The 20,191-nt window shown below is 43.1% G+C and overlaps 1 protein-coding gene across 1 annotated transcript in view; it reads right to left on the bottom strand.

Moving 5' to 3' along the window:
* The window catches only part of PLXNB1 (plexin B1), a 59,266-nt gene extending 47,926 nt beyond the window's left edge, over positions 1 to 11,340 (bottom strand). The window contains exon 1 of the mRNA XM_053468918.1: positions 10,877 to 11,340. The gene's annotated coding sequence lies outside the window, so the exon portion shown is untranslated. The remainder of the gene's footprint in view (positions 1 to 10,876) is intronic.
* Positions 11,341 to 20,191: the final 8,851 nt, after the last annotated feature.

The raw sequence follows: 20,191 nt of genomic DNA, 5'->3' as shown, positions 1-20,191 counted from the left end.
ATCCCGCACTCCCTACCAACTACCCAGAATTAAAAGCTATTAGAACGCCAACGGTTACCGTAACAACCTCTCTCATATCTAACTTCACTTATTAACACAAATTCTAGTTTAGGTTTTTTTTTGTTTTGTTAACGTAAACATTTCTAGATATTAAGTTTACAAGTTTTGTTTTTTTATTTGTGGCCAAACTATCCGATCTATCGTCTATCCTTAAGTTCTCTCGTCCTTCCGCGCCCTTACCAAGGCTGCCTGAACCAATAACGAGCAATCAGCACCTTAACAACCGGGGAGAGATAAGTTAATGGGGAGGAATAATCATGCGAACCCTAAAAATGTAGCACGAGCTGAGCATTTCCAGCCATTGGCTGAGCTTCCATCATCGGGCGGCAGCTGGCCTTAAAGTGCCAGGACCTCCTTGCCAACGCCAGCTCGGCCCTTGCCCTCATGGATAGGATAGGACTGTCTCATACCTCCCAACTTCTACCCCCGGAGAATTGGGACATCAGGGGGCGGAGCTTGAGAGGTAGAGTGTCACTCAAACTGACAACGCCACTGTGCATGCGCACAATTCTGCCTATGTACAGTAAGCATCCTGAGAATTAAATCGGGGGACCGCGGTCCTGAATCCCGCTGAGCGGCAGGACAGCTGGACAGACTGGCAAAATCAGGACTGCTCTGCCCAAAGCGAGACAGTTGGCGAGACAGTCTCTCTCACAGCCTCCAAAAGGGTCCTTTAGACCAATGGGGGCTCTTCGCAGTCTGGAACAATCTATCGGTTGCTATGGCACATACTCTTTAGAAATGTGAGTGCGCGTGCATCAGAGGCTGAAACTTGGTCGTTGGGAACATAATTTACATTTTTATTTTGTGATTGGACTTTTAAGTGCCGGAGGGGCTGCGAATTCCTCCAAACCCCTTCAGCGGGTTAATCGTTTACTACCCAAGAGCGGAACACAGAAGGAGAGGAACTATAGGGTTAACCGCTTTCGCCTGATTTGGTAAACCTGTAAAAAAAAGGCACTTTAGGAGAACAAAGCACCGCGGGGATCTCAGGCGCTCCGAGACACATCGGCTATACGAGCTGTAAGAGCATGAATAGTAAAACGCGTTTACTTTACGGGCGCTCGCCTGCGCTTTGCTAATCATGGCTGCGGTGGAAAAGGACTTAAATGCCCAAACCCTTCCCAAAAATCATTCTTTATTCATACCGAATTACTCTTCATTTATCATTTTACAGGGAACACTTAATTATCATGTGAAACAAACCGCAAGCACTGATAGGCTGTTGCCATAGACACTAAAAAAATAAATCTTCATGTTTCTTTGTGGTTTTTATGTGTGCATTACTAGAAGATACCGAGCCAGGTCTACAAATGCCACCGGGGGCAATACAGGGGTTTGGATGTTCATGATGCCCGGCAGCAGAGCCGCGTATGCTCGATATAACTGAACTGACCGCCATCCATCATCGGGGAGGAAAAAGGCACAGGGTACCTCTTTGGCCACTTGAAATGTTCAGAGGAAGCCAAGGGGTCGGCACGAAATAACGATACACAATTTATTCTTTTTACAAGGGGCTACAAGCCGCGTTCATAACCAAAAGCTAGAAGAATTAGTGAAAAATGTCGGGTGTTTAATACAACGAGAAAGACTCGAAAACTGCAAGGTGCGCAATTTAGTTTTTCGCCCCTAATAACCTCCACCTTCCCGCCCCTCCCCCACGGGCAAGGTCTATGTGCCAGATACACTGGGATTTTTTTTCTCCTTTCTTCTCTTTGGTCTTCCTTTCTTCCCCACCCCCTGTCCTTTCAGACAGATGGCAGCGTAACAGCCCCCTATAGAAGGTGTGAGATCTCTCCAGCCCCCCCCCCTCTTTGTGCACAGATTCCGCACCGTGGTCAGATAAATAAAAAAAAAAAGACCCTGGTTTGGTATCTAAAGACTCCAGCAGAGAAATGCAACCTCCAGCAAGTCAGGGAGGGGGGACCATACCTCCCGCCAGCCTTACTGCATGCCTGATGGGAGTCGTAGTCCTCAAGAATTGCAAGACCAAGTCCATTATATGCCTGTAGAGCTGATACCCTTTTTATGGCATTTAATACATTATTTAATGTCGTATTTTTTTTTACGCACTGACGCCAATGTACGGTTACCTTTCATATTAAGGTTTGGCATCTTTCAAGTGAAGATGAAATAAAATGTAAATTCTGTGAAGCTACAGGAGGGCATGGAACTGCTGTCCAGCAGAGTTGGTAACAGCTGCCCAGCAGAGTTGGTAATATTTGATATCCGTAGAGTGTATGAAGGACGTTTGTCTCATATATAAGGTTACGAGAGAGGAAGGGAAAGAGTTTTCACAACAGGTAGTAAAAGCTGCGGCAGGGACGGCTCAGAGATTCTTATCTCCGTCTCAGAAAGGCCACCTGCTGAGGATTGTCCTCTCGGTAACGATGCGCTCCTTAACATGAAACAGAGGAGTTTATCTTCGGAATGGTCAGTAAAATGAATCTTTCACACACCCTCCCAATTTTAGCAGGACTGAGCCTGGAAATCGAGCCTGCAGAGTCATAATCCCAGTGTTTAAGCAGCGAAATGCGTCGGCAAGCATCATTTCTACTTAATATATACAGAGTCTGGGAAAAGTTATCCCGAACTCACTAATCTAAAAGCTCCGATGCGTCAAACGCGGTGAGATACGTGGACAAAGGTAACAGATCTACTAATTATGATTGTTAGGTCCTCGAGCTTTCCCTTGAAATTTCCAGAATAAATAGATCTAACAGATCGCCTTACTTATGATTGGAGGATGCTGTCCAACTACACTTAGAAATAAGTAATGTCTAATAATAAAATAATAATAAATAATTACAATATCAATAAATAAATAAATAATAATAAAACAAAATAATAATAATGATGATAAATAATAATAAAAAATAATAAATAATTACAATATCAATAAATCAATGAAACACAATAATAATAATAATAATAATGATAATAAATAATAATATAAAATAATTAATAATAAAACACAATAATAGTAATAATAATAATAAATATTAATAATAATAAAAAATATGTTTCTATGATTCAGAATAAACGCAGACAAAGAGACCAAAAGGTGCGGAAATTAAATATTTTAAACCTGGTTGGAGGGCGGGAAGAGAACGGACGGATCACGAGGATCCTTTAGTTAGCAAAGGGAGTGTTGAGAAATTCAGGACTGTTTAATTATTAGACCTTTCAAGGCCTGGGGGGGGTTGGTTGGGAAGTGATACAAAAGCCATTTCACGTTAAATTAGCCGTGACCAGCTGTGAACATTTATACGGAAACCTGCTGACGCCATTCCTGCGCTTAACGTATCCATACAACCCCCCCCCCTATAGAAATCCATAGGGTCAGCCATGTTTGGAAAAGAATTGCAGCAAAGTTATCCACCTGCCGGCCTCACGGGACACATTAACGGGGAAACGCGTATCTATACATTGCTAATTATCAACCAATTGTATGCTAATAAGGGGATTCTGAAATTGTTGGAGGATTAGCCCCCCCCAGCCCATAGTATGAATTAATAATAACATATTACAGACATATTCATCTAATGGGACGAGCAGATGTCTCGGTCGCCCGGGGGCACTTAAGGAAATTGTATACGGCGCGGCTTCATTGAATTAGTTGCTGCCCTGCATGGTACGTTTTTAATAAATATTCCTAATTAAAAGGGCACCCAAGTTAAAGGAGCGTCACACTTCTTATCTTATCCAGATGTAGGGAGCCGGCAGGGTGAGGGGTAATTTACCAACAGCTGGGGTGGCCAGAGGTCCCTTACTCCTTCCAGAACATATGTAAGCCACTGATCAGTACCCCGTGGGCACGGCGATGCCATATGGTCGCCCTCCCTGGTAAATATCTCAAACGATCTCCATTATATGAATTATATGTCAGATTGTAAGCTCCGGAGACAAGACACAATTCGCCGTCTATGCTGTGTGTTCAAACTCTCACTTAGCTAGGACTTGGTCGTGTATATAAAGTATGTTGCATGGGATAGGCATAGGAGCCGTATGGCTATCTCATTTACCACCTCTTCTGGGAGGCTGCTCCACTAATCCACAAAGTAAACACAATAAATAGTAATAATACTGAAGTTTGATTGGGGAGGGGGGGTAAAGACACCACAGCACTTAAAAACACTATTGCTTGGTAACAGAACTCCATATAAATATGTATGGTCGATGAGATACGATCATCTTTTATTAGGGTGAAACCCAACATAGGTTTCCGATGGGTCTCGTTGAGTTGGTGCTATCCTCCCGAGTTAAATCGCCTCCGCCGTTTAAGGCGAATCTTGAAAACATTCTGAGTGAGTAATTCACAAGACCCCAGGCAGCGAAGGGGTTAAACGGGGTCCATGTGTTACAAATATTGACATGACACCGGCAGCGATGCGTGAAATGCGACATGCCTGGGGAGAAGGGAGCCGCGCGCGGTCCCAGGGAGATAACGTACCGGGCGCTGCGGACGCAATTAGCAATTTCCTGAGATTACGCGGCCAACAGCGGCCAGCCAGCAGCGGCCAAAACGCCATAAATCCGCAGCGACCAAAACGCCATAAATCCACGGCGACCAAAACGCCATAAATCCGCGGCGACCAAAACACCATAAATCCGCGGCGACCAAAACGCCATAAATCCGCGGCGACCAAAACGCCATCAATCCGCGGCGACCTTCACACCAAAACGAGACGCTCCGGAGATCAAACAGATGGACGGCCAATCAGTGCCCCTCGCTGAGCTCGGAGAACCATCTCAATGTCACAGCGGAAACCTTCTAAACCCACACTTCTGGTGAAACGCAACTTCGGCCAAAAACTCTTTATTTTTTATCGCGCAGAAGACGTTCGTTTCTGTATAACGTCGACCTTCGGATCCAGAGTCATCTTTGTCGGGTCACGGGGGGGAACAGATGAGACCGAGCACCAGAAATCCCAAAGGGTCTCATAGGCGAGGACAGCGGTTCCCTATCTGGAACATTCGAGAGAGGAGCGATGGAACTCACAGATGTATCAGCGACGGAAGTGTCATAGATGCATCGTAGACCAATAGGGCCTAGCAGGCTGAAGTAGACCATCAATTAGATGTAATGTAAGGGTGGTAGATAAGTGGAGCAGCCTCCCAGCAGCGGTGGTAGAGGGTAATACAGTGAGGGTATTAAACATGCATGGGATAGGCATACGGCTCCAGCGTCTAAGACGAGACCAACGACTGATTAAGGTTTGAGTCTTTACAGCAGGAGAAATGGGCAGACTAAATGGGGGGGCGAATGGGGCCGATCTGCCTGCAGATTCTATGTTTCTATCATTATAATAATCCTGTGAATGTGTATAATTCTACAGATCCACTCCTCTGTTATTCTACACGAGTACTATTATTATTATTATTATTATTATTATTATTATTATTATTATTAGTTATTGTTACTATATTGGAAAATGTTACAATGTAATAATATTTTATGAATACATAGATTTTCGGAGATCCTTCTCTTGTGTTTGGTTTATTGTTCTGTTTAGTTCTATTTTTGTGTCACGCTTATCAATCACTAATCCAGTTCCCAACAAGTGCGATCCCCCACTCACTCCCCCACTCGATCCCCCCCCACTCACTCCCCCAATCGATCCCCCACTCGAGCAATCGGTAGTCCTTTGTTTTATACACGTGTATATATTATGCAGATAAGAAGGACAGAGGTCAAGTGATGACCCTTGCCGAGAGCGTCTATATTAGAGGGAACACCTGTCGAGACCCTCAGCTGTGCTTCAGGTTAATTGTAGGAAGGAATGTGACCTCCGAGCTAGAAAGAGGTGCTGAAAATGTTTTAGATTCTTCGCACCGAAATGGAAACCATGGATTTGTTTGAGAAGATCTATGGCCGGTGACTTGACTTTTGTATCCCATTATAGCGAAAGGGGCATCGTTCACATAACGAGGACCCCTCCAGCTGCTGCTGGTTTACAATTTGAATCAAATGCGGCCATAAACACCAGAAATTCCCAAATCCTACGAAGTGCAGATCTATGCGCTCAGTCTGATGTTCACAGATTAGCGATATTTATGTACTGGAAACCCACCTTAGTAAGCAATGGAAGCGTCCATCCCAACTTCCTGTTTCTCCCTATTATCTCTGCCTTCTTAAGTTGCTGATTGTTGCTGATTGGCCGAGGCAGCTTGGGGCAGGAGAAGAGACAGGAAATTGATCAGATAATCTGGTTCCATGAGGACTGTCCCCATAGCCAAGTGTCCCAACATGTTTCTTGTGGCGGAAGTGGGTTGGTTTATTGGGTATGGCACAGCGCGGGCTGTCAATGTAAATGTTGCAAACGTCTTTTTTTAAAGGAAATGTTACTTTAGCTAAGTGTTGGCCCTTTGGGACTCTTGGCAGCAACGGGGCCCCCAGGTCAAATCCAAGCCATATAGTATTACAAAACATTAGTGTGTCTGTCAGAAGCTCCTGGTTTTCTACGAGGAAGCAACAGGTCCAACGGCTGATGGTTCTTTATACGACTGTAGACAAGATTGTAGGACAGATAGCTGCGTCTCATTACCTTGGAATTCTTTCTTTAACCGATTTTGGACAAACTGGCAGATCTCTACTGCCAAAAGTATCATTTATAAAGGAAGTATCTGGATATTTGATACTTTGTGTACAAAATACATCCTTCGTGACTTGTTTTTGATAAGCAGATATTTATTTAGGAGACACGGACTTGATATTTCTTACGAAGCACTCAAAAGGCTTCATCCCACCAGTAGACTGGTTTATCCTAACAATACCAGGTCCCTGAGAAGTTCTGTAAGCCAAACGTTCTACTTACAGACCTGCCAAGCTTCGCAATGTCCAGTATCACGTGCCCTGACCCAGCTAATTAGACGAATGGCTAGCGTCTTCAGATAAAAATGACTGGTTTATCTTCCTTGTGGCTCCCACCACCCAACTGGTGTCACTCTATACCATAGTCAGACTTAAGGATTGGGTGTACGTTTTAGAAGACCAATCACAGGGTCCCTTCAATGACCAAATTGCATCAACAAACAAACAAAACCACCCCAAAAAGGTACATTTGTGAACTCGCAGCAACCAAAAGCTCGGAACAAAAATGAAATAAAACTTTCTTTTCATAAATGCTCTATTCAGAAAGTCCTAGTAGAAAAATACACTTGATTTATTCATCAGGGAAATCTCTACGCTATTTGTTTCCATAACTGATGATCGCGTTTCCTTTAAGAATCACTGCTGTGTTCATCGGATGGGGTGTGGGATGCGTTATGTACAGCTTTGGAAGAAAGAAGAGATTGGGACATAATGAAAGAAAATGAAGAGTATGTTTGGGGGTTTTTTTGCTTCCTGAAAGGAAAATATGGAACCGAGCAGATCTGCTATAAAGGTATCATTTTTGTTTAGAAATAGGGTGGTGGATGCATGGAACAGCCTTCCAGCCCAAGTTTACAGTAGAGGAGCACAAGCATGTATATCGGGTGGTCTGACTAGGAAATCGAGGATGAAGGTGGCCAAACCGGAAGAAGAGCGGGATGAGCAGACTTAGCGGCCAAGCCGGACCCCAGAACAGCTTTATGAGCCTCGTCTGAGTCTGCGTTACCTCCGGGTACGCGGGTCCCAAGTTTCAGGCGGTTCTACAAGCCCCTGCTCGCTTGCCCAGCTCTAATAAAGGCTGTGCTTTTATGATGGGACCAGGTGAGCGTTTTACTTCTGTTTACATAACCCAGCCTTTCCACACCAGACCTTATCTTCAATTCGACCATAACGTAAATAATCAGATACTGCCGATAAACTATCCTGTTCCAGGCAACATCAAAGGTCATATTTACAAGTGGCACATTCCTAAATCCGCGAGCCACCCTAAATGACATCATAGTCCAGCGTCTCTCGGTCAGGGGTGGACAAGGTGTCTGAATGAGGACAGCATGGACACTTAGTCATAAGTCCATCACAAATCCTGTTATTGTCTACCCTCGCTTTCCGAGGCTTCGGAAAATGCAATGCGAAAGGGTCCTATCCTATACACTCATTTACCAATCAAATGTCTTTATATCTCATTATTTATTATTTCATTAACTCCATGCCCTCCCTTAAATTTGGACACCCTAGTTTGGAGACCAGGGAAGGCCAGGCGGGTAGACTTAGCAAAAGCGTTAATTCTTTTCCCAACGATCTCTGGCCGACTAAATACTTCACTTCCGAATAAACCTGGGAAGCACAATCTGCACCTTTTTAGCAGGTGTTATTTCGCCCCGTGACCTTTCACACTCACTGGGGGCATTAAAAAAAAAGCAGTATCAGATTGTTGGTATATTTTCCAGTTCGCTGCCACCTTTCCCAATGGAATGGCTTCAGATAAGGTATTCAGGCAGCAGCTGTTACCAGGAGGTTGGATGGATGATAACCAAATGCTGGACCATCCCCCAGTTTTCCACCTTCCCATAACAATAGAAACAAAGAAATCCCTCTCTCCCCCCTCCACCCTTCTCACCCATGATGAAGCATTTCTTTTAAATGCATTGACCTCCGCTAGCTAAACTCATTAGAACTGCGAAGCCAGCAACAAACTACACACAAGGCGCGTGTATTTAGGCAATTTGGGAGTCCCTCATATCTTATCTGTCCCGCAAACGTCTGAAATTACCCAGGAACGTACTGAGCCTTAGCATGGACTCAACGTCTGTCGCCCGGGTTCTTTCTGTATTGCGCAAGAAAAAGTCTGGAATCCCGATATCCACCCTTAACTCCAATCCTTTCATGCTAAACTCAAGAAATAATCCTTTGCTATAAAACATAAGAGTCTTCATTGTGAAAGCAACGAACTATAAAAAAGAGGAAGACATCGTGTATCCAGAATCCTCGAAGGATTCCAATGGGAATGGAATGACAAACTCTATTTAAAGAGTTGTAAATTCCAAAGAGTGAGGTCATCCTGCGCTGACAAAAGACTCAAAACAAAGAACGTGTCCATCATTTCGTTAACCCCTTTCCCTAGAAGACAAGAACCAGAGTCGAAAGATGCTTCGAACCCAACATGGACACATCGAAACCACCTGTCCTCTAGACGGTCTATATCTAAACAAGTGTTATAGCACTGACGACAAGTTTTATTGTCTAAGCACGTCTTGAGAAGCTTCAACAAAAACCAAAGTTTGTCCATTCCACGTCCCACCGCGTTGATTTGGATGGGTGGTATCTCATTGTGCATGCTGGGCGTGTAAGGCATTTCCACCATGACCTTCGCAAACAAATGCTGCTGCTTCCATCACCTGAAGGTCCCGTCATGTTGACAGGACCCATTTTTCCATATTTCATATCTGAAGCCAGGCATGAAAATTCAGTATTCAGTAGACCTTCAGGTTTAGTAGAACGACAATTGGGTCTGGCGGTCATGTTGGAGTTGAAATGGATTGTTGGTCTGTATGTCAATATAGTTCATTTCAGCCACACACGGACCAGATTGGCGATTTATTGACAATCGTCCAACCAAAGAGACAAAAGGCATTTTGAACCTTCTGGTCTCCTGTCCTGCTCAATAGCAGATTCCACTTTGTCATAGTGTCTGTAAGTTAACTGGACCATAAAACATATGAATTCCACCGCGTAGCGAAAGCATTTATCAGACAAGGTCTCTAAGAAATTATGGCTTAGTTCAATTCCACTTGATTTATTGGCTTCACCAAGATCACCCAAGGGCAATTCCCTCTCCTGCGATGAAACCGAATATACTCAGCTCTCCGTTCAAAACGTATTAAGCTACCGCTGGAAATTACCTAATGTAATATCTTTCCGACTCCAAGAACGATTCTAGAACGCCGAACAGCAGAGAGGGCTAAGAGGGGAGAAGAGGTGAGGGATGGGTTTAACAATAGGTAACGATTATTTTTTTGTTTTATTAACCCTTTAATCTTCCTGTTTCCAAAATCAAAAACTGGCTAAATCATTGTTCCATGTCAAACGACAAAGCGATATGAAAAAAAAGCCTATTATTAGAATATGGCCTTTTTTAAAGAAAATATGTCTTTAACCTTTTGTGCCGAAGAGCCATGCAAATGAATGTTTTTGAAGGGTTAACCAAATAATTTTCTGTATACCGTATGAATTTTTAAAGTATTCTTACCCAGAATAACCAAATACGCCAATCACAGGGGAACAGCTTGGTAATGGTGAAGTTGAAGGATTTACTCACATATTGGGTGACATATTCCATACATTAAGATGGCAAGACGTTTAACCCTTCTCTGCCATGAAAGCCAATCCTGTCTTTTTTGGCTCAAGCTTACTAGGAAGGGTTAAAATGCTATCCCTCCCATAAACACTGTATCCAGGCAGAACTTTAAGGATCTAATGTGGTGCCATGGTACAAGGAGAAGGACCTACGTGAAAGAGTCAGCTGGTACCTGCCCAATTCCCAGCATGGAGCTAAGGGGGTGATATGGGTGAGCGGCATTTATTGGCATTTACTACAAAGCCACAATTAGTTAATTACCGTATGTTACAATTTGAATATTATGCCAAATTCCTCTGCCAGAGGGGCACACAGACAGACTGGCACCAGGTACAAAGAATAAAGTAAAAGCAAGTGATGATATTTTAGATGGTGGCCTATGTTGGAAGGTATATGGCATCAACCCCCTACACTCAGTGCCAAGTCTGTCCAGCACTAATGCTGGGGTGCCAGGCATCTGGCTCTGGGCAGAGGAGGCATTTCTGTCCACTGAGCACTGAAGTTCCAGGACAAATAAATAGCAGAAGCATGAGTGGCTCTGGGAGATATGTGGGGATAGGTCCAAGAGCTAACACTTTGTCTCTTACCTTGAATGTAGTTCTGTTCTTTTTTCAGATGATGGGTTAGGAGATCAGATCCAATAATCCACAGGGTCCTGATGCCACTCACAGCAAACCCACAGACACTGGAAGTACCCAGTCAGCCCCTCCAGACCGTTTGCCCTGCCATGTCTCCAGATGCCAGGCTGCTGTGTCTTTCTCCTGCAGTCTCTTTCCACAGCTTGTGATCATAACCGGTCTGTCTAATACAATCCCCCCTGCACACACGGGTTATGCCTCTGTCTCCTTTGTGCAGACCTGAATCACATGGGATCTGTTGCTTGTTTAGCCCATATGTTCACTGATCCCTTATTGCCCCAGCGCTCAGCTCACAGTCTCACTTCTTGGCGATGTCTCCTCATCGTGGAGCTCTCAGGTGGCATCTCACTCGCTCTTTGCGCTCTCTGTGCCCGCGCCTCCTGCCAGTTGCCCTCCAGATTTCAATCTGCCTCCCCTGTGATTCCCAAAACTCAATGAACAGTTACCCCGCCCTTAAACACGCCCACAAGCGGCAGCATCAACACCTCCCGCTAAACCACGCCTCATTCAGATAACACCCCTTTTTAACCACGCCTATCATGTTAGTGCAAGAAAAGCATGTTCTGTGCGCTGGAAACAAATGGATACAATGTAACAACCAGCGCTCTGTTACCATCTGAGAGTCATTTTACTAGCCAAAGGCAAGCATGCATGGTTTTTACCCTTGAGGCTAATACTCAGTTTGTACTAACCAGATAATAGCCAAATTACTGAGAGGGTCGTTTGCTTTACTGAGAGAGTGCTAGATAAGGGGAACAGCCTCCCAGCAGAAGCGGTAGAGGATAACACAGTGATGGAATTTAAACATGCATGGGACAGCCATAGGGCTACTGAATCTAAGACAAGACCAATGACCGATTAAGGTTTGAGTCTTTACAGCAGGAAAAATGGGCAGATTAGACGGGCCGAATGGGGCCGATCTGGCAGCAAATTCTATGTTTCTATGATAAAACCTTATATAGGAAATTTCATTACTCCACTGACCAAGTAAATAGAACTTTAGCTACTTCAGACCCTGTTAGAAGCCATCCCAGTTATTGCCAGGTTTGGATGGGCTGCCCTGCAGGGTAATTGCCCCCTGGGTCTGTCCAAAATTGTTCACAAAGGGCCAGTTCAACCAGGACCAGGCCGGTTTGACCAGGAACCCCCCTTAGAGCGGTATATAGCAATAACAGTATGATAAGGAGTCGGGGTGTTTGTCTAGTAGATTGGGGCTCAGATAAAAGAGCGAGAACCTCATACAAATGGCTAATATACAGCTGCCAGGAATAACTGTATGGTGTAACTGTATGGGCCATATACTGTATATCTATCTATATATATATATATATACAGTATATATGCTAAGTTACATGTCTAAACAATCAGTGGTTTCATGGCAGTGGATGGTCAACATTTTCTGTAATATAACCACGAGCTACACTAGATAAAGGGAAATGCGATATTATCTGTATGTATACATATATATATATATATATATATGTATATATATATATATATATATATATATATATATATATATGAACTTATATTAGCATGTCAGTATTCTAAATCAGAACACTGCCTAGCCTATAGGATCCCCCATTGGCTATGGACAGTTTGATATATATATATATAAATATATATATATATATACATATATATATATCCTGAGATGCATCTTGTACATAACATTAAAACTGTTGGAATTGGGTCAAGCCTTAAATATGTCTTTTTCATTTTGGATTCTCTCGGTGGTCTCCTAGCGGAAGTTCATGCCCTAATCTACATAAGGCGGACACCAAGCATTGGGAAATATTGGCTACTGCCTGTGAATTTTAAACAGGTGTGCCCAGTGTTCAGGTCAACTTCGGTCCGCGTGACGACTGACACCTCTTTTGTTAGTTCTCATTAAAATGCTACCCCCTTCTTTTCCTGTTGCATGTTTCCTCGAAATGTTAGCTGCGCAAGACTAAGTCAACATGCAAAACACAGACTAACAAAGACCACTTTCTAAACTCCCCCCAGCACCCTCTCCCACGCGGGCTTCATTTGCAAAACATTATCTTTTCTTCTGCCACGGCAGTAATTATATCCAAAGGACAAACATCCCCGGCAAGGTCACATAGTTGGGAAAATAATAATATGCAGAATAATTGGGTGCATTCACCGGAAAATAGGAACACCGCGCAAAACAGAGAACTTTAAGTAGAAGGCGTGATTGTCATTAATTTCGTTCTAGGAGGGAAGGTGTTGTTAAAATGAATCTCCGGATTTGAGCAAGAGCCAGTAAAATATTAAGATTTATGAGGAATTAACACTTTAGGTCTGAGCTTTACTTTAATCTCAGGATTAACGGTCAGATTGAAGTGTAGGTGATCTGGGTATTTCGTGACACCGGGTACGGTGGGGCTTCTGTGATGTTACTATTAGAACCCTTTGGCTGGTAGCACTAATTGTTGTTACAGTCATGGCTATACCTGGGAACCATGTTTTGCCCGGAGTCTCTGGGTGAAGGGCTGTTTCTCTGGGTCTCCGGGTAATCACTGCCGCTCCCACTCAGAACCACCCCCCCAAAGTCAGTGGGACCTCCCACTGCCGACGACAGCGGGACCTCCTACCCGCATTCCGAAAGGGGAGGGCTCCAGGCATACCTGGGAACTCTACGGATCAACATCCGAACCCCCGAGGTTCCTGGAGTCCCCACTCCCTGCCCATTTCCCCCTTAAATGGGGGGTGTCCAGCAACATCAGCAGGAACGCCCCCACTTACATCAGTGGGACTACCCGCAATGTCAGTGGTAATGCCCACCGACGTCAGTGGGACTGTCCATCGTCATCAGTGAGACCAACCGCGAGTAGTCAACGTCAGCAAGTAGTCCTGGCCTCATCCCGAAAGGATAGGCTCAGGGTAGCCGGAGTCTAAAGGTTTCCAGGTATGGCTCCAGGAAGCCCGAGCCCTAATATTCCCAGGTATGGCTATGGCCGCCATCAGAAATCTTGGAGACCCTCCTGTCCCACCTAACGCTGCTACACTGCGCCGTCCAATGTTTGCAATGGGGCCACCAGGCCCTAAAGCTGGCAATGAAGCCATGAGGCCCCAAAAGTCAATGAAAGAGCAACTAAGTGCCAATTATCCGAAACAGGCTACCAGGCCCCAATCACTGGAAAGGGGCCAGCAGACCCCAATCTACGAGAGAGGCTATCTGAGCCCCACAGCATGGAAAGGGCCAAGACACAGGGCCAAGGCCAATGACAGGGCTTGTAAAAAGGGCTTGTGTTGAAGGCTTTATTCCGTTAAGAACCTATTTCTTTAACCTGCCGCTAAACACCTCTCTCCCTGCGGCTCTCACACTCAACTTTAAAAGCGACAAGAATTTTCTTTTAGTTCAGAAACCCTTTAAAAAATTCATTTTGCGGGGCTACATTTGGCTCCGATCTGAATTATGCATTTTTCTTAAGCGCCTTACGTTGACCGGATTAGATATAACATGATCCAGCATTGCACTCAATAAAATATATATCAAGGGCCGCTGGGAAAGAAGGTAAAGGCTGCGTACTTTCAGGTCATTCACTCTTAGTTTCCACCATGGCTGCCAGATGATTCCTTCGCATCACGGAGATGGGTTTTACGCACCATAGAGGGGATTTATAGCCAAAAGGCATATAGGTTAATCCATAGCATCTCTTACAGCCTCGCCTGCGATACAAAGTACCCCGGGCTGTGATTTAAAGTAAAGGGGCAAGAATTAAAGCCCTAATTCGGGTCCAAGATGTGATCGTAACGAACGAAATGCAACCAGTAATTCACGTTGGGAGCAACAACATTTGTGTTATGGATATTGTAAGACTTTTAACTGCCTGTAACGACAACGACATCAGAATTAGGGAACATCTAGGAGAAAAATAATACCTAAACCCTGTAATAATTACATGCAGGTCTAGGGTAACGGGTCCAGGGGAGCCACAGTCCCCCTGCTGCAAAACCGGGGTCCCCCCGGTGTCCTGATGCTCAGTTGGGTCGGTTTCAGGTCTTTGATCTCCCCAACCAACCCATTGACTCCATGGAGCCTCCGTGGACTGCATTGGAAGTTGCTGATGTCATTAAGAGACTGAGCCCCGGGATATGACATCATAACCTGGCGTTCTATGACTTAAAGGCACAGCACGTGTTTTATGCTGATAAGTGGCCAACCGCGGAGGGGGCAATGCCTAGGTTGGGTCGAGGACAGAGCGGAAGATAAATACATCTCTGATTATATTTATATATTTTTTTTTCATAGTTCTTCAAGTTCATTTAAGATGAACAATAACTTCCTGATACATTTTGACCCAAAGATTTAACGCAAAACGGAGACATTGCCGAATACGGTGGAGATCGGTGAAGAAAACGAATGCTCGGACCTTTAACTTGCATACAAAAGCACTTGGCTTTAGCTCATTAGATTCATTTTAGGCGTTTCTGTGACAGAAGTGATAAATGCACGCAGACACTTAATTGCACATTACCAGACATCAGTCAACTGTCCGATACCGGCCCAAGTGGAAAAAGATCCCGAGTGTTTTCAAACAACTTCCTTATCTCCTAATTCCAAGCAGCCACAGAAGGTCAATCCTTGATGGCTGGCGAAGGTCACGCAGCGGTTTAGTCATTTTTATTAATAGTCTTTCCATACAGTTTAGAAGAGAACGTTTCACTTTAAACTCATTCTGAAATTGCATTGTTACCGATCCGCGGATTTAACGACTGGAACCGGTCCAGGACCAGCGCATGTCTGGATTCAAAAGAAGGTCAGCAAAACATTGTAGACCTTGTAAGGTTTCCACTTTGGGTGATTCTTAAAGTCGATTTCCCTTCGGAAAGAGAATTTACATCACTCAACAGCTTGAAAGTCCGTGTGATGTTCTGCTGACTGTTCGTGTTATTTGTTCGATTATTGCTAGAGCTCTCCGAAGTGTTACGTTTCCTTCATTTGGGAAACGATGAGGGGTGAGGACATTATTGAAAAGCCTGGGGATGAGTGATTGATTAACTCAAAGACTCAAAGAAGAAATGTTTAGCTACTGACTGCTCTATAACACCTGGCGGAGATCCTGTGAGAATATACTATCTACCTATCTGTCCATCATTCTATATCTTTCTTTCTCTCTATCTATATCTTTCTATCTATCTATCTATCTATCTATCTATCTATCTATCTATCTATCTATCTATCTATCTATCTATCTATCTATATCTGTCTATCATCTATCTATCAATCTATCAATCTATCTATTATCTATCTATCTATATCTGTCTATCATCTATCTATCAATCTATCTATCTATCTATCTATCTATCTATCTATCTATCTATCTATCTATCATCTATCTATCTATCTATCATCTATCTATCTATCTATCTATCATCTATCTATCTATCATTCTATCTATCTATCTAGCCATCTATCTATCTATCTATCTATCTATCTATCTATCTATCTATCTATCTATCTATCTATATCTGTCTATCATCTATCTATCAATCTATCAATCTATCTATTATCTATCTATCTATATCTGTCTATCATCTATCTATCAATCTATCTATCTATCTATCTATCTATCTATCTATCTATCTATCTATCTATCTATCTATCTATCTATCATCTATCTATCTATCTATCATCTATCTATCTATCTATCTATCTATCTATCTATCTATCTATCTATCTATCTATCTATCTATCATCTATCTATCTATCTATCTATCTATCTATCTATCTATATCTGTCTATCATCTATCTATCTATCTATCTATATCTATCTATCTATCTATCTATCTATCATCTATCTATCTATCTATCTATCTATCTATCTATCTATCTATCTATCTATCTATCTATCTATCTATATCTGTCCGATATAATTATTTAAAGAAATCTACGAGGCTGAATCATATCATCTCCTTAGAAGTATCGGTATTGGTTTGGCATCGTGTGGCCACTTGCTAGAACGCGTGGAATATTACAGACCCTTCTGGGCTTCAGAGAAAGAGATGAATGTCAGTAACACAAAGCACAGAAAAAGCCGATCCCTCCAGATACAGGGAGGTTAATGCAGATGGCTGGAATTAAATGACTGTGACACCTCTTGTGTACAGCCGGAGCGAAAGGGAGGAAAACAATCAATTTCGCCACAAGAGGAATTGGTTTAGAGCCAGATCTCTCCAAGCTGAAAGAATGATAAATTGCCTGTGACAGCCTGAATCAGGACTCGCCATTCAGAAGTCGCTTCGATTGGCCCCTGAACCTGGAACCTGAATGTTAGAACCATCGCTACTAAATGGACAAGGGATTCCAGTCCAAGCCGGAGGGTGGTAGTAATTTCCCCTTTAACCCTTAAATAAGGTTCATGGTCAATCTACACACTGACCCCGTCCCAGACCCTTCAATGCCATCATATCACTCATTAGCAGATTGGTCATCGTATTCCCAACCCTGAAGGGTTAATTACATAAAACAACACAGAAACTTTTCAGGAGCCTTTGCAGATTCTATGGCAATAGCCTATCAGTGACCGCTTTTGTGTCACATGACACTTACGTTTTCCCAGCAAAAATCGTGAATTAGGCAATATTTTACATGATTTAAGAATTATTTCTGGGAAGGGTTCGGCCATTCAACGGCACTAAGAATGATGGTTTAAATGCGGCTACAAAAGTGTTAAATTCAGCAAAGTAGTTGGAACAGCACCTTTAAATCAGGTTCATTGGGAATAATTGGTTTTATTTATAAAGCTCCACCAGGTGTATTTGGACCTTTACACATATACTGCGATCAATAGCGGCATTACAATAAATCCAAATGTTATATAGACAATGGAAATGGGGGTCTCTGTCCCAAAAAGCTTACAATCTAAATGACGATAGGTTATTTGGAGATAGGGGAATGCGCAAAAATGTAATACTGGTACTTGGGTCGAGTTTATGGCTTCTCATGTGAACATTTAAGGTGGCGTTTCCAAAATCCACGGGTGAACTTTAATATAAATAGATTGTAAGCTTTGCAAGCCAGGGCTTCTTTACCTAATGTATTGGCCGGTCTTAGTCAGTCAGTTCTAGTTTTGTCGGACCCTTTGAATGTAGGGAATAAAAAGAGCCGCCGAAATTGTTGGCACCGTATAAGTAAATGGCAATAATAATAAATATAATAAAAATAATAAAATAAATAATAAAAAATAAATATAATAATAATAATAAAAATATAATAATAATCATAATAATAATAATAATAATAATAAATTCAAGGCCATGGCTATATTAGTCAGAGGGGTTTCCAGGACAGATCAGTCAGGCAGTTACTGGCATCCAAATCTATGATCTGCATTTCAAAAATGAATAAATCTTACCGTAGAACATCTTTATTGTATTGCTGTACGGCGACTCAATCCAGTGACAATAATCGCTACACCTTAATGCCACTTTATTCAATTTATAGCGTCTGGCAATAAATTCAATTCTGAAAATGTAACTTTTTTTTTTTTTGATGACCCCTAATGGGCGTTAAATGTCATTCAAAGCAACTCTTTAACCAACATTCCATGGCTCTTAGAGTCTTCTTGTTTTTTGACCTGGAGGGAGGACTGTCCTAATCCATTGTCTGCTTTATATATCGGAACCAACTAGCCTACAGATTTCCAGCTGCTGCAGAATTAGGATTCCCATGATCCTCTACTTCTTTAATGAAACACGTGATTTGCATCTCCCATACCAAATAAGGAGTGATTTATTTGAGGGGGTGTGGTTAGAGTCTTTTATGACCTATTGATTTTCATACTTATGTAACCAAGTACAGAATTTTACAGTATAATTTTTTTCGGGGCTTTTAGGGCTGTAGAACCCTGTGATACCCTCATACCAAGTAAACATTCTGTGCTCCTAGAAAAGGGCATCGGGGAGGAAAAAGAGATAGTTCAACCATACACAATCCACTAGCATAGGACACTTAAAAAGGTTTTAGTCTGTTTTTTGAGTTTCACGTGTGCTTTAGAGACTGTGGCCCTCCACTTAGGGCCAATGCAAGCGATGAATTGTCTCCATTACAAGCCTGCCGGCCAGGCTCCCTCGTACTCTGTTCTTGTCTGCTGTTCCTGCTTGCCAACACTGGTAGTTTAATTACAGATAAACATTGCTTACGTTCCTAGTGCAGCTTCATAAACTGTTTGTTCTTCTTCCCAAGAGGTCAGCACTTAATTGGCAGGAATCATCACAAGTATTTTTGGAACCTCTGGAAGTTATCACATGGCTGAAACCCCCCCCCCCCCCCGCTCCTATAGGCCGGTATCCCACTTATTATCATTCACGGCTAATCGATTAGCAAAGAACGGCATGTCCCTTTGGCACGAAACGGGGTTAAAGAAAGAAATGCCCACGCTGAAATCAATACAGTTTGCTACATTACTGTAAAACAGACATTTGGCAGGAGGAAACGCATAATAGATGCCAACTATCCCAACACGTGGCGTTGTTTCGACATATATATAGGCAGTGGTGGTGACGCCATGTGGCAGGATAAGCGTCTGGTATCTCATTGTGGGGATACAACATCCATAGTGGGGGGCAGGGAGGCAACTGCTAATTTTATACCGCTATCGGGCACAATTATTTTTGCACTTGCAGTTCCACATGTAACCACCAGGTGGTCTAGAAGGTTTTTTTGCCATCATTTACACCCTAGCTGGATCCTTTCTGTGCTCCGCATATGGGTTTTCTTTGCAGCTCCTTCTGGTTAGTGTGATGTATGTACATGTTTGTATATTTTTATTTAATACCCATTGTACAGCCCTGCGGAATATGATGGCGCTATAAAGTAGTAGTAGTAGGGAGCGGTATACAGACACAACGGGGGGGGGGTGGATGTAACTAAATATTAAAGTATAATAATACATAAAAATTCAATAAAGAGGGGTTTTTTTGCCAAGCGTGCTGTAGAATTACAATCCCCATCACCCCTAGCCAGCACCCGAGCACTTCCAGCCTTTACTAAAACCGTGCGATATACCAGCTTCTTCATCAAGCTACAATGAAGCCAATTGTGCCCAGCGGCTCTTCCGCCAACCAGAAGCTGTGGCAGCAGCGAGTCCGCCGTGTTAATGACCCAGCCCAGCTGTGGGTTCCCAGAGCTGCGCATGAATCGATGTATAGTCTCAGGAACATGGGAACTTTAGCCGAAATTTCTCAAGTCAGCAAGTCTTTCTGTGCCTGTACATTGCGTCGTAAGCAAGGTCGCCGTGGCGCGTAACAATG

Source organism: Spea bombifrons, chromosome 6 (genome assembly GCF_027358695.1).
Source record: "Spea bombifrons isolate aSpeBom1 chromosome 6, aSpeBom1.2.pri, whole genome shotgun sequence".
NCBI classification, from domain to species: Eukaryota; Metazoa; Chordata; class Amphibia; order Anura; family Pelobatidae; genus Spea; species Spea bombifrons.
This window is presented reverse-complemented; position numbering and strand designations above follow the sequence as displayed.